This window comes from Mobula hypostoma, chromosome X1, assembly GCF_963921235.1.
Source record: "Mobula hypostoma chromosome X1, sMobHyp1.1, whole genome shotgun sequence".
Taxonomy (NCBI): Eukaryota; Metazoa; Chordata; class Chondrichthyes; order Myliobatiformes; family Myliobatidae; genus Mobula; species Mobula hypostoma.
Genome location: NC_086128.1, coordinates 65,858,483 through 65,872,512, shown reverse-complemented (window position 1 = coordinate 65,872,512; position 14,030 = coordinate 65,858,483). Strand labels below are relative to the sequence as shown.

The window sequence follows — 14,030 nt, the reverse complement described above, 5'->3', positions numbered from 1 at the left end:
GTTCCTGAATCGTTGAGTGTGTGTCTTCAGGCTCCTGTACCTCCTCCCTGATGGCAGAGGGGAAGGAGCTGTTCCTGAATCGTTGAGTGTGTGTCTTCAGGCTCCTGTACCTCCTCCCTGATGGCAGAGGGGAAGAAGCTGTTCCTGAATCGTTGAGTGTGTGTCTTCAGGCTCCTGTACCTCCTCCCTGATGGCAGAGGGGAAGGAGCTGTTCCTGAATCGTTGAGTGTGTGTCTTCAGGCTCCTGTACCTCCTCCCTGATGGCAGAGGGGAAGGAGCTGTTCCTGAATCGTTGAGTGTGTGTCTTCAGGCTCCTGTATCTCCTCCCTGATGGCAGAGGGGAAGGAGCTGTTCCTGAATCATTGAGTGTGTGTCTTCAGGCTCCTGTATCTCCTCCCTGATGGCAGAGGGGAAGGAGCTGTTCCTGAATCGTTGAGTGTGTGTCTTCAGGCTCCTGTACCTCCTCCCTGATGGCAGAGGGGAAGGAGCTGTTCCTGAATTGCTGAGTGTGTGTCTTCAGGCTCCTGTACCTCCTCCCTGATGGCAGAGGGGAAGGAGCTGTTCCTGAATCGTTGAGTGTGTGTCTTCAGGCTCCTGTACCTCCTCCCTGATGGCAGAGGGGAAGGAGCTGTTCCTGAATCGTTGAGTGTGTGTCTTCAGGCTCCTGTACCTCCTCCCTGATGGCAGAGGGGAAGGAGCTGTTCCTGAATCGTTGAGTGTGTGTCTTCAGGCTCCTGTACCTCCTCCCTGATGGCAGAGGGGAAGAAGCTGTTCCTGAATCGCTGAGTGTGTGTCTTCAGGCTGCCTGACGGGAGCAATGAGGAGAGGGCATGTTCTGGGTGATAGGGGGCCCTTATGATGACAGATGCTGCCTTTCTGAGGCACCACTGGGGAGTCTGTTGCCCACGATGGATCAGTCAGAGTTTGCTACTTTCTGCAGTTTACACCCGCCCCACCTCAGATCGTGTGCATCGGAACCTCCATACCAGATGGCGATGCAGCCAGAGAGGGTGCCCTCCCTAATCTTCGACTGCTCTGTTCAGGACCCCAGGCTGTGCAAGCACAACCGGCCCCTCCGGGGGAATCACGAGATACACCTTGCCTTGTGCGGGCTGGATCCTGGATTTCCTGTCAGATCGCCGGCAGGCGGTAAGAGTGGGCTCCCTCACCTCTGCCCCTCAACACAGGTGCCCCTCAGGGCTGTGTCTTAAGCCCCCTCCTTTACTCCCTGTATACCCACGACTGTGTCGCCACCCACAGCTCCAATCTGCTAATTAAATTCGCTGACCATGCTACACTGATTGGCCTAATCTCAAATAATAACGGGGCAGCCTACAGGGAAGAAGTCATCTCTCTGACAGAGTGGTGTCAAGAAAACAACCTCTCCCTTAATGTCACAAAAACAAAGGAGCTGGTTGTGGACTACCGGGGGAATGGAGACGGGCTAACCCCTATTGACATCAATGGATCTGGGGTTGAGAGGGTGAACAGCTTTAAGTTCCTCGGCATAAACATCACCGAGGATCTCACATGGTCTGCACACACCAGCTGTCTGGTGAAAAAGGCACAACAGCGTCTCTTTCACCTCAGATGGTTGAAGAAGTTTGGTGTGGACCCCCAAATTCTAAGAACTTTCTACAGGGGCACAACTGAGAACATCCTGACTGGCTGCATCACTGCCTGGTTTGGGAACTGTACCTCCCTCAATCACAGGACCCTGCAGAGAGTGGTGCGGACAGCCCAGCACATCTGTAGATGTGAACTTCCCACTATTCAGGACATTTACAGAGACAGGTGTGTAAAAAGGGGCCTGAAGGATCATTGGAGACCCGAGTCACCCCAACCACAAACTGTTCCAGCTGCTACCATCCGGGAAACGGTATCGCAGCATAAAAGCCAGGACCAACAGGCTCCGGGACAGCTTCTTCCACCAGGCAGTCAGACTGATTAATTCATGCTGACACAACTGGCTTTCAATGTTATATTGACTGTCCTGTTGTACATACTATTTATTATAAATTACTATAAATTGCACATTTAGACAGAAACATAACGTAAGATTTTCACTCCTCGTGTATATGAAGGTTGTAAGAAATAAGTCAATTCAATTCTTTGAGGGTGGTATGGAGGGCAGGTAATGCAATGATTACTGTGAATCAAGTTAATTCTTGAATTTTGTATCTTACATCGAAGAGCAGGGTGGAGATACGTCTCTACCAAAGGAGGTGTGAGACGCTCCTTCGCTCCGCTAGCCTGCAGGTCACCCTTGGGCAAGGTGTAGCACCTGCTTAGCCCCCCGATCAGGGTCAGGTGAAACCATGGGTCTCAGGTGGTGGACGGTCGTACGAGCAGCCGGTGCAGATCACAAGTCCTGGTGATGTGACCACTGACGCCAGGCAGACAATCTCTGAAGAGTGTTGATAATGGCTGTGGGGGGGGGTCACCCGTCTTGTAAAGTCACTGCCCAGAAGGCGACGATGGCAAACCACTTCTGTCGGAAAATGTGCCAAGAACAATTACGGAAAGACCGCGATCACCCGCGTCGGGCGACGTGGCACACAGTGACGACAACCCTAGCCCGGCAGGTAGTGCTGCTGCCTCACAGATCCTGCGATCTCAGTTCAGTGCAAACGTTTGTTGTGACCAAAGGCCATCGGTATCTTACATTGAAGAGCGACAGCAAGTACCACCGGGAACATTTTAACTGTTGACTGATTGTTCAACTAAGTCTGAAGCTCCACGACTTCTATTGTGCAATTTCTTCTTGTGCAATGCGGAGAAGGTAAACAAACGACACACACACACACTGCTGGAGGAACTCAGAAGGATGGATGGGGAAAAAATGGTGTAAACAGCCGACGTTTCCACGAGACGCTGCGTCTGAACACCGTTTACTCGTTTGCAGTGCTCTGGATTTCCAGCACCTGCAGATTTTTCTTGTGTTCGAAATAAAAGCTGCCTCTCGGTACGCTCTGCTGCTGCACCCACACCAACGGGCCGGAAGTCCCTACAAAGGATTGTCAGCATGGCCCGAGGGGTGGGGGGGGGGGTGGAAGAAATCAGAGGTCCCCTCCCCCCACACAAAACAACCTAAGTTTGGCCAATCGCAAAGAAAGAGAAAATCTGCAGAAACTGGAAACACACACACACTCACCAACTGCGTGAAGGGTGTCTTCTCCACGGAAAGAGCAGATTAAAGACCATGATCGCCCATGTCCTCTGACGCAGCACATAATGATGATAGATGGCATCTCCCTGGAGTTTTTGTGTCCCTCTTCTGAAATGGTGGACACGGATTGCTGTAGCCTGGTGGACAAGAGGCTGGGACGGATGTCTTCATCTCTGAACACACTCTCCTGCTGACAGCTTTGGAACACGTGCACAAAATATTGGAGGAACTCGGCAGGCCGGGCAGCATCTACGGAAAGGAGACCTGCTGAAGGGTCTCGGCCCGAAACTGTTCACTCTTTTCCGTAGATGCTGCCCGGCCTGCCGAGTTCCTCCGGTATTTTGTGCACGTGTTTCAAAGCTATCGGCAGGAAAGTGCATTCAGATATCTGTCCCAGCCACTTGTCCACCAGGCTACAGAGATCCTCCTCCACCATTTCAGAAGAGGTACACAAAAAATTCCAGGGAGATACCATCCATCATCATTATGTGCTGCGTCAGAGGACGTGGGCCATCATGGTCTTTAATCTGCTCTTTCTGTGGGGAAGACACCCTTCACGCAGTTGCTGTTAATCTTTTCTCCATCCGTGACCATGATTGCTCTTAGCAAATCTTTCTACCAAAGTGGTTTGCCATCGCCTTCTTCTGGGCAGTGACTTTACAAGATGGTTGCCCCCCCCGCCCCCCCAGCCGTTATCAATACTCTTCAGAGACCGTCTGCCTGACGTCTGTGTTCGCATCACCAGGACTTGTGATCTGCACCGGCTGCTCGTACGACCGTCCACCACCTGCTCCCATGGTTTCACGTGACCCTGATCGGGGGGCTAAGCAGGTGCTACACCTCGCCCAAGGGTGACCTGCAGGCTAGCGGAGGGAAGGGGCACCTCACACCTCCTTCGGTAGAGACGCATCTCCACACTGACACCCAATACCACCTCCAAAAATAAAAAAAAATTTAGATAAGCAGATGAGATAAGCAGAATAACTCCGTAGAGACCATTAGCCTCAGCAATTGGGGTTCTAATTATACTCAGCCAGACGCAATAGATGGGCAACATGATTTACCTGGCGCAGCACCAGATGCCCGCAGCTGTCACTCAACTCTGAGCTCCATCACAGCTGGAACAGTTAGGAGACCACCCCCACAGACACACTTTGAAAAGCAACTCCCGTGAGAAGCCCCCCCCCCCCGGTTCGGGGGGAACGCACACCGAGGGGGGCGCCGGGATCTCAAGTCAGGCAGGTTTTCACAGGAGGACCAGTGATTGCCCAGGCAATCCCGACCGTGCCAGAGTCTGCCAACTACACACGGATCAAGTCCTTGCAACCAGGGTGGGCGCAAAACCATCCTCGGCTCCAAGCGGGCAGCCGAAGCTTCGCCAAGATCGCAGCTCTTTATGGGCACAGGGTGAGGTGGGTTGATAGGGGTGAGATCGGTATGTGGAATGAGAACACCGAGTGGTTTGGGCTATTAATATTCGACATATGAAATTTTGGTTACTTGACCAGGACATACTATCTATTCCTAAATGGGTAGCATTGGAATTACAATCTGTTCAGGGTTATACACTTGGCTCTATTTTAGGCTCCTCTCTCCCTTTTGATTTGAAACGCCTTAAGCAGGTCTCTAACCCGATAGTTAAATATGCCTTGCGCATTTGGTTTCAATTCAGAAAATATTTTGATCTTAATCAATTCGGGTTAGCGATTCCTATTTTAGGTAACATATTTTTTCCTCCCTCCTTTGCGGATCGCGCTTTTCAAACTTGGAAGACTAAGGGTATTTTACGGTTTTTGGATTTATTTTTAGATGGTTCCCTTATGTCTTTTGAACAATTATCTAATAAATATAACTTATCAAGAATACATTTTTTTAGATATTTACAAGTTAGAAATTTCCTAAGTACTATACTTTCTTCCTTTCCAATGCTTCCTCCTACATATATTTTAGATTCGATAATTAACCTCAATCCATGTCAGAAAGGTGCATCGGCTATGATTTATAATATTATTATGAAACTTAGGAAAGCTCCATTTGATAAGATTAGGGTAGATTGGGAACAGGAATTGGGGCTTACCATTTCTGTGGATGATTGGGGGCAGATTTTACAATTAGTTAATACTTCCTCTATTTGTGCTAAACATTCCCTAATTCAATTTAAAGTGGTTCATAGAGCACATATGTCCAAAGATAAGTTAGCGCGTTTTTACTCGCATATTAATCCTTTCTGTGATAGATGTTCGGGGCAGATAGCCTCTTTAACTCATATGTTTTGGTCTTGCCCTACTTTGGAAACTTTTTGGAGAGATATTTTCAATATTATTTCTAAGGTATTAAATATAGATATCTCTCCTCACCCTATTACTGCTATCTTTGGACTACCTAAAATTTCTAGTAATCTTTCCCCTTCAGCCCGTAGAATGATTGCATTTCTTACTTTAATGGCGAAAAGATGTATTTTACAACATTGGAAAGAGCTTAATGCTCCAACTACCTTTTTTTGGTTTTCTCAGACGATTTTATGTTTGAATTTGGAGAAAATTAGAAGTAACCTTTATGATTCTTCATTTAAATTTGAACAGATTTGGGGACCTTTTATTCGATATTTTCATTTAATGTAATATTTACCCTTCTTGTTTTTTTTTCACTGTTTTAATGGAGGTCGGGATTGAGGACGTGATTTTAAGTTTAACTCTGTTTGGTTTCAAGTTAGCCCATTGCTTTGCCTTGCTTTTAGTTAGCTGCACGGTGGGTTTTTTTGGGGGGGTTTTTTTTTCTTTTTTTCCATTGATATATATAAAATTTAGTATACTATTATGTTATCTTGGTTTCTTATGTTTAAATTACATTGTTTGTAGTATTTTTTTTGGTATTGATACCTTTTGGAATTTTATTATACTTTAACATTGTATTAATGTTTATATGGCTTACCTTTTTTGTATACTTACTCAATAAAAAGATTTAAAAAGAAAAGAAAGAAAGAGAACACCGAGTGGCAAAGCTTACATTGTCGGCCAGTTAGCTCGTACAACATAGCAGAATTAATCCATTGAGTCTGCATCGTCACTCCATCGTGGCTAAATTATTTTCCATCTCAACCCCACTCTGCTGCTTTCTCACGTATCCTTTCATGACCTTACTAATCAAGAAGTCAACCTCAGTTTTAAATGCACCCAATGACTTGGCCTCCACAGCCACCTGTGGCACAGATTCACCACTCCCTGGCCAAAGAGACATCCTTCTATTCTGAGGCTGTGTCCTCTGGTCCGAGACTCCCCCACTATAGGGAACATCCTCTCCACATCCACTCTGTGTCCTCTGGTCCGAGACTCCCCCACTATAGGAAACATCCTCTCCACATCCACTCTATCTGTGTCCTCCGGTCCTAGATTCCCCCACTATAGGGAACATCCTCTCCACATCCACTCTATCTGTGCCCTCTGGTCCTAGACTCCCCCACTATAGGAAACATCCTCTCCACATCCACTCTATCTGTGCCCTCTGGTCCTTGACTCTCCCACAAAAGGAAACATCCTCTCCACATCCACTCTATCTGTGCCCTCTGGTCCTAGACTCCCCCCACCATAGGAAACATCCTCTCCACATCCACTCTATCTGTGCCCTCTGGTCCTAGACTCCCCCCACCATAGGAAACATCCTCTCCACATCCACTCTATCTGCGCCCTCTGGTCCTAGACTCCCCCCACCATAGGAAACATCCTCTCCACATCTACTGTATCTGTGTCCTCTGGTCCTAGACTCCCCCACTATAGGAAACATTCTCTTCACATCCACCATCTCTGCCAGAGGTTCCCAACCTTTTTTTTTAAAAATGCCATGAAGCCTCATCATTAACCGAGGGGTCCGTGCACCCCAGGAGCCTAGAGATTCGTGCACTTTCCGGTCAGCAGTGACGTTTCCCCCCCGCCACCCCGTACATCGATGGCAGAAGATTCTATGATTGTCTGCTTTGAAAGACATCTAGTGCAGAATACTCATTACAGTCATGACAACGCCAGACCGTCATCTTCACCTTCTAGCACGGCAACGAGCCACTACAACCGCACGCGCCAAAAGCCACAGCATCACACGGCTCTCCAGATAAGGCAAGTGTTTCTTACACACCACTATCTTGAAATCACACCGAGCTGAGCAAAAGCCAGTTCATCGTCTGCTCAGAACCCTCTTGCAAACAGAGTCACGAAAAAAATTTTTTTTTTTTTTTGTAAAGATAACAAGGGAATCATTTGGAAACAACACAACTTAGGTGCCCATTGATCTAGAATATATTATAGTTCCACAAGACGTGGGAATTAGGCCATTCAGCCCATCGAGTCTTCTCCGCCATTTGATCAAGGCTGACTTATTGACCCTCTCAATCCCATTCCCCTGTCCTCTCCCCTTACCGAGGGAGAACCTAGCAACCTCCACTTTAAATCTACCCAATGACTTGGCCTCCACAGCAATGAGTTCCACACATTCACCACCCACTGGCTAAAGAAATTTCTCCTCATCCCTGTTATAAAGGAATGTTCCTCTATTCTGGTGGCTGTGTCCTCTGGTCCTAGACTCCCCCACTATAGGAAACATCCTCTCCACATCCACTCTATCTGTGTCCTCTGGTCCTAGTCTCCCCCACTATAGGAAACATCCTCTCCACATCCACTCTGTCTGAGTCCTCTGGTCCTAGACTCCCCCACTATAGGAAACATCCTCTCCACATCCACTCTATTTACATTTGGTAGGTTTCAATGAGATCCCCTTTCATTCTTCTAAACTCCACAACCAGAACTAAATAGTGAGAGCCTCCTTAAAAAAAATAATCAGAACAGCACAGGAACAGGCCCTTCGGGGAACAACTCGAACCCCAATGCATGCCGAACCAGCTTAAAAGCCCATCAAAAAAAACCCAAAAACTAACCCCTTCTACCTACATAAAATCTATAACCTCATCTTCCTCACACTCAAGTGCCTGTCTAAACATCTCTTCAAAGCCTCTGTAGCCGCACCCCCCCCCAACCAGCCTCAGGGTCGCTCGGCTCACGGTCGTCTAGGGAAGCAGTCCTCGGCCCCTCCAAACTGGGGTAATTAGTTTGTGTGGATGCTGTGTGAGGTACCCCACCCCGCCCAAATAACAGACAATACACCAGAGACGATGAAATGAATTACAGTCTATAGATATTACTGGAACTATATAATTAATAGAGAATAAAGTACAAAAGGAAAATCAAAGGCGCCACACTTATCAAAGTTCAATCTCTTCGTGCACAAACAGTTGGAGCTCAGGACCCTCCTTCTTCACCCTGTGATCCCCTCGGACCACCTCGACCTGCCGCCTGGGACCAACAACGGTGGCCGACCAGACGCTCCACACGTCTCCGTCTCCTCGCCGAACACCCTGGACCTCAGACTCCTGCTCGGGGTCCGACCCCAATAGCAGACTCACAGCACCTGGTCCATCCTCTGTCTCTCTCTCTCTCTCCCGCCTTCTGCCCCAAAACCCCGCGCAACACAATAACTTACAGACACACGGAAAGAGTTACATCTATCCCAATTGGTTCGTAACACCTTCTTATCAATAACATAATCCAAACAAACTGCTAGCGGGAGGACTTTCTCAGCAGTTAACATAACAAAGAAGCCATTTCAATTATAACATCACAAAGAAGCCATTTTAATTAGACTACGCAGTGACATAAAAGAAGAAACCCCCTTACACCTCTAATGTATCTGGTGCTACCACCACCCCAGGCAGCACATTCCAGGTGCCCACCATTACAACTTGCCCCTCACATCTCATTTGAAATTACCCCCACTCTCACCTTCAATGCATGCCCTATGGCATTAGACATTTCTACCCTAGGGGGAAGAAAAGATACTTCCCTTCTACTCTTATCTATGCCTTTCAAGCTTATATGCAAACCTCTTATCAGATCCACCCTGAGCCTCCAGCGAAAATAACTCAAGTTTGTCCAGCCTCTCATGACAGCACCTGCCCTCTAAACCCAGTAACACACACAAAACGCCGGAGGAATTCAACGGACCGGGTAGCATCTACGGAAAAGTGTAAAGAGTCAACGTTTTGGGCCGAGACCCTTCATCAGGACTGGCAAACGTCTTCTGCACCCTCTCCGAAGCCTCAACAACATCTTTCTACAGTGGGGGCGACCAGAACGGTATGCAAGTTGGGACCCTACAAGACTTTTGGATCCGTTGTGGAGTGGAAGGCCTTTTTGGAAGAGTCACAGCATTCAAGACAGTTGGGTTGACTTGTACAGGCCAACACCCTAAATCAGGAGAGACTCATCTTTGTCTTTTCTATTCTGAATGTATGCCATCTGGTCGTCAATCCAACCATCAACCACCTTCAAACGAGACGTTTCTCCAAAGTAGGGTGCAAAGCATACACAACACACAACTTCAGAAAGTTAAAACCTACAGATGAGTTAGGCATAAATTAAATACTGCCGAGTATAGGGACAGATTAAGAAGAAGAATGTTTCTTGCACATTGGTACATTGATATCACGCAAGAATGTTTCAAATATATTCATCAGGACACGTTTGCAAAATAAGGTATTAGAAGACAAATCACGTGAATTCAATACTGTTCCAATGCAGAGGGAAATTTCCCCCACACTCTCCACCTCCCAATGCTGAACACTACTCCAACGCACAAAGAATTTCTCCACCTTCCAGTTCTGAACACAATTCCGATGCACAGGGAACTTAACCTCCCAATACTGAACACAATTCAGATGCACAGGGAACTTCTCCACCTCCCAGTCCTGAACACTATTCCAATGCAAGGGGAACATCTCTACCTCCAGCACCGAACACTATTCCAATGCAAGGGGTACATCTCTACCTCCAATACTGAATATTATTCCAATGCAAGGGAAACTTCACCTCCCAGTACTGAACACTATTCCGATGCACGGGGAACTTCTCCACCTCCCAATACTGAACACAATTCTGATGCAAGGGGAACATCTCTACCTCCAATACTGAATATTATTCCAATGCAAGGGGAACTTCACCTCCCAGAACTGATCACTATTCAGATGCAAGGGGAACATCTCTACCCCCCAATACTGAACACTATTCAGATGCACAGGGAACTTCACCTCCCAGTACTGAATACTATTCCAATGCAAGGGGAACTTCACTTCCCAATACTGAACACTATTCCGATGCACGGGGAACTTCTCCACCTCCCAATACTGAACACAATTCCAATGCAAGGGGAACATTTCTACCTCCAATACTGAACATTATTCCAATGCAAGGGGAACTTCACCTCCCAATACTGAACACTATTCCAATGCAAGGGGAACTTCACCTCCCAATACTGAACACTATTCCAATGCAAGGGGAATTTCACCTCCCAATACTGAACACTATTCCAATGCAAGGGGAACTTCACCTCCCAGTACTGAACACTATTCCGATGCACGGGGAACTTCTCCACCTCCCAATACTGAACACAATTCCGATGCAAGGGGAACATTTCTACCTCCAATACTGAACATTATTCCAATGCAAGGGGAACTTCACCTCCCAGTTCTGAACACAATTCCAATGCAAGGGGAACTTCACCTCCCAATACTGAACACTATTCAGATGCACAGGGAACTTCTCCACCTCCCAGCACTGAGCACTATTCCAATGCAAGGGGAACATCTCTACCTCCAGCACCGAACACTATTCCAATGCAAGGGGAACATCTCTACCTCCAATACTGAATATTATTCCAATGCAAGGGGAACTTCACCTCCCAGTACTGAACACTATTCCAATGCACAGGGAACTTCACTTCCCAATACTGAACACTATTCCAATGCAAGGGGAACTTCACTTCCCAGTACTGAACACTATTCCAATGCACAGGGAACTTCACCTCCCAGTACCGAACACTATTCCAATGCAAGGGGAACTTCACCTCCCAGTACCGAACACTATTCCAATGCAAGGGGAACTTCACCTCCCAGTACTGAACACTATTCCAATGCACAGGGAATTTCACCTCCCAATACTGAACACTATTCCAATGCAAGGGGAACTTCACTTCCCAGTACTGAACACTATTCCAATGCACGGGGAACTTCACCTCCCAGTACCGAACACTATTCCAATGCAAGGGGAACTTCACCTCCCAGTACCGAACACTATTCCAATGCAAGGGGAACTTCACTTCCCAGTACTGAACACTATTCCAATGCACAGGGAACTTCACCTCCCAGTACCGAACACTATTCCAATGCAAGGGGAACTTCACCTCCCAGTACCGAACACTATTCCAATGCAAGGGGAACTTCACCTCCCAGTACCGAACACTATTCCAATGCAAGGGGAACTTCACCTCCCAGTACCGAACACTATTCCAATGCAAGGGGAACTTCACCTCCCAGTACCGAACACTATTCCAATGCAAGGGGAACTTCACCTCCCAGTACCGAACACTATTCCAATGCAAGGGGAACTTCACCTCCCAGTACCGAACACTATTCCAATGCAAGGGGAACTTCACCTCCCAGTACCGAACACTATTCCAATGCAAGGGGAACTTCACCTCCCAGTACCGAACACTATTCCAATGCAAGGGGAACTTCACCTCCCAGTACCGAACACTATTCCAATGCAAGGGGAACTTCACCTCCCAGTACCGAACACTATTCCAATGCAAGGGGAACTTCACCTCCCAGTACTGAATACTATTCCAATGCAAGGGGAACTTCACCTCCCAGTACTGAATACTATTCCAATGCAAGGGGAACTTCACCTCCCAGTACCGAACACTATTCCAATGCACGGGGAACTTCACCTCCCAGCACTGAACTGGACGCTCATTGAATGGGCTCCCACCCGCGCTTTCGGTCCCGGATCTCCGTGTAGACCGGGAGCAGACAGGCTGCCCGGCCTCTCCCGGGGGAAAACGTGACCAGGCCCGGCAGCGGCTCGGAGAAGCTGTGCTGCCCCCCTTCCCCTCAACCCACCCTCTGCTCACTGACGCCGGCAGCCCCCCACCAACCCAACCCCCGGACGCCCCCACACACAGGCGCACGCATGCTACCCAGAGCCCAGGATATCAGGCCTGTCGCCTCGCCTCACCTCAATGCACCGGGGCCTCGGCGAGATCCGCGTGTGTGTGTGCGCGCGTAGACGGGCGTCCGCTCCAAGCCGGACCGGCGACCGCTGTGAAGCGAATCCTCCCGCGGGGGGCCCTCTTCTCTCGCCTCAGCATCTGCTGATCGGGCAGCCCGGCCCGCTGATTGGCCGGCGCGCCCTCACGTCAGCGCCCGCCCCGCCAATAGCAGCCGCGCCCTCCCTCTCGCCTGCTTATGCAAAGCAGGTTACGCCATCCAGTTTTTTTGGCGAGCGGTCGGGAGGAAAACGCATGCCGGGAGTTGTAGTCCTTCCGTCCTCCATGCTTTGTTGTTTAGAGAAATGGAGAGAGAGACAGGTAGATAGATAGATAGTTAGTCCTGACGAAGGGTCTCGGCCTGAAACGTCGACTGCGCTTCTTCCTATAGATGCTGCCTGGCCTGCTGCGTTCACCAGCAACTTTGATGTATGTAGATAGATAGATAGATAGATAGACAGACAGACAGATAGATAGAGATATATAGATAGATAGATATTCAGATAGATAGACAGATCGATAGACAGACAGACAGACAGATAGATAGAGATAGATAGATAGATAGATATTCAGATAGATAGACAGATCGATAGATAGACAGACAAATAGCTAGATAGACTGACAGATAGACAGATTGATAGACAGGTAGGTAGATAGATAGGCAGATAGATAGACATAGACAGATAGATAGACAGACAGGTGGATACAGTCATAGATAGACAGATAGATAGATAGATAGATAGACAGACAGGTAGGTAGATAGATAGCTAGATAGATAGATAGATAGACAGACAGGTAGGTAGATAGATAGCTAGATAGATAGATAGATAGACAGACAGGTAGGTAGATAGATAGCTAGATAGATAGATAGATACTTTATTGATCCCAAGGGAAATTACAGTGTCATCGTGGCATTACAAGTGCACAGATATAAAAATATTGGAAGAGAAGTAAGAAAGAATAAAAAATAAGCTACCACAAGCAGTCTAACGGGTGGGTGGGGTGTCATCACATCCCCGGCTATAGGTTGACTGATTATAGAGCCTGATGGCTGAGGGTAAGAATGACTTCATACAGAGCTCTTTGGAGCAGTGCAGTTGTCTCACTCTGTCACTAAAAGTGCTCCTCTGTTCAGCCAAGGTGGCGTGCAGAGGGTGAGGAACATTGTCCAGAATCGCCAGGATTTTCCGTAGTGTCCTTTGTTTCTACCACAGCCTGCAGTGTGTCCAGTTTAAGAGAGTTTAATGTCATTTCCAGTACACAAGTGTAGCTTTTTAAACATTTTATAGGCTCTTCTGGCCAGGCAGCGTAGCAGTCCCTCGACTTAACCCCAGCCTAATCACAGGACAATTTACAATGACCAGTTAACCGACTGTGGGAGGAAACCGGAGCACCCGGAGGAAACCCACGCAGTCACAAGGAGAGAACGTATGAACTCCTTACGAGCAGTGGCGGGAATCGAACCCTGGTCATCAGTACTGTAAAGCATTGTGCTAACCACTACACTACCAGGCCGTCCCACAGGAGATAATTGTTACTCCGGATCTGATGCGGCACAAAAAAAACACACGTGCACATACACAATAAGATGAGGAACACAATAATAATTTAAAAAAGAATAAATATAAACCTCCCCACTGCTGCCTGTAAGGAGTTTGTACGCTCTCCCACCAGTAGGTTCCCTCCACGTGCTCCAGTTTCCTCCCACAGTCCCAAAGGC

At 47.9% G+C, this 14,030-nt stretch overlaps 1 protein-coding gene across 1 annotated transcript in view; it reads right to left on the bottom strand.

Annotated features, from left to right (window-relative positions):
* Positions 1–12,435, bottom strand: part of aclya (ATP citrate lyase a) — a 204,334-nt gene extending 191,899 nt beyond the window's left edge. The window contains exon 1 of the mRNA XM_063038010.1: positions 12,280–12,435. The gene's annotated coding sequence lies outside the window, so the exon portion shown is untranslated. The remainder of the gene's footprint in view (positions 1–12,279) is intronic.
* Positions 12,436–14,030: the final 1,595 nt, after the last annotated feature.